Source organism: Nannospalax galili, unplaced genomic scaffold (genome assembly GCF_000622305.1).
Source record: "Nannospalax galili isolate Female #2095 unplaced genomic scaffold, S.galili_v1.0 scaffold667, whole genome shotgun sequence".
NCBI lineage: Eukaryota > Metazoa > Chordata > Mammalia > Rodentia > Spalacidae > Nannospalax > Nannospalax galili.
Window position 1 is genome coordinate 3,943,329 of NW_008358387.1, and position 1,246 is coordinate 3,944,574.

Consider the following 1,246-nt stretch of genomic DNA (forward strand, 5'->3'; position numbering starts at 1 on the left):
TGGATGGAGTTGAATAAAAATACCAACATATAGAAGTACTGTTTACTTATAAAGAAGAAAGGAAACACATTAAACCCTAAGGTACTGGTATTTAAACATTCACATAGCAGTAGCCAGAGACTCTTATTTTAGGAATGAAAATTTAGGTCACAGAATTGGAAAGGCGGATCCAGGACAGCAGCCTCATTTCATACAGAATGTCAGAATAGCATAACAGTGAGTTACCTAGTTTGTAAGTTTTATAGAAAGAGTGGTATTTGAATGTGATCCCTCCTTCCCAGCCACTGGTGCTCCAAGTTGCTTTATTTACTATCTATGTAAAGAATATCTCAAAATTAAAATTGACCAAGAAAACGTAAGGCCAAATATTGGTACTGGATTTGAAAGGGGAAGTTAGAGATCATCTTTCTATTGTGAGGAATTCAATAAATTTCACATACTTATACAAGTATTGTTAAAAATTATATTTAATGATCATGGATGTTCAACAGTAATATTTTTATCTTATAAATAATATGATTCCTCAATGCACAGTATTTTGTAATAGGATATTACTAAATATAGACATTATTAAATGACTTTATATAATGAAAGTCCACATAATGATATTCTGTCAAAAGCCTTGATCTCCTAATGTTTCCAAGTTTCTTAAGGAATTATTTATCTAAATTTCCTATCCTTTTCAAGTCATGAGAGGTTTGATTCTTTTATACATTTTATCCAAAGGTAAATGTTATATTCCTGACAATATCCTTAATGCAAAATTATTTAAATTACCCTTTTAAAATGCCAATATTACATTCTTTGGGGGTACTGTTCAGCTTTTTCCTCACAAAAGTCAATTTACTAGAGAAGGTGGCAGAATGGGCAGAGTAAATTAAATTCATCTTCATTATTTTTCTTATTGGTGGCATCTAAAATAGCAAAACTCAAAGAAGCCAAGAACAGAATCATGATCTCCAGAGGTAGAGGAAAGGTGCAAGTTGTGGGGTGGGGGGTCATGAAAGAGAATAAAGTCTCTTACGTGAGATGATTATATTTTATAAGTAGGGCACACTAGCAGAATGACATCGTACATTTTAAAATGTATTACTAGAATTGATCTTGGATTAAATATTATTCCAAATAGTATGGAGGTTATAGGTACGTTTAGTACCTTAATTGTGATATGATGGGCATATGGATAAATTCATATTCATCTACCTATCATCTATCTATCTATCTATCTATCTATCTATCTATCTAT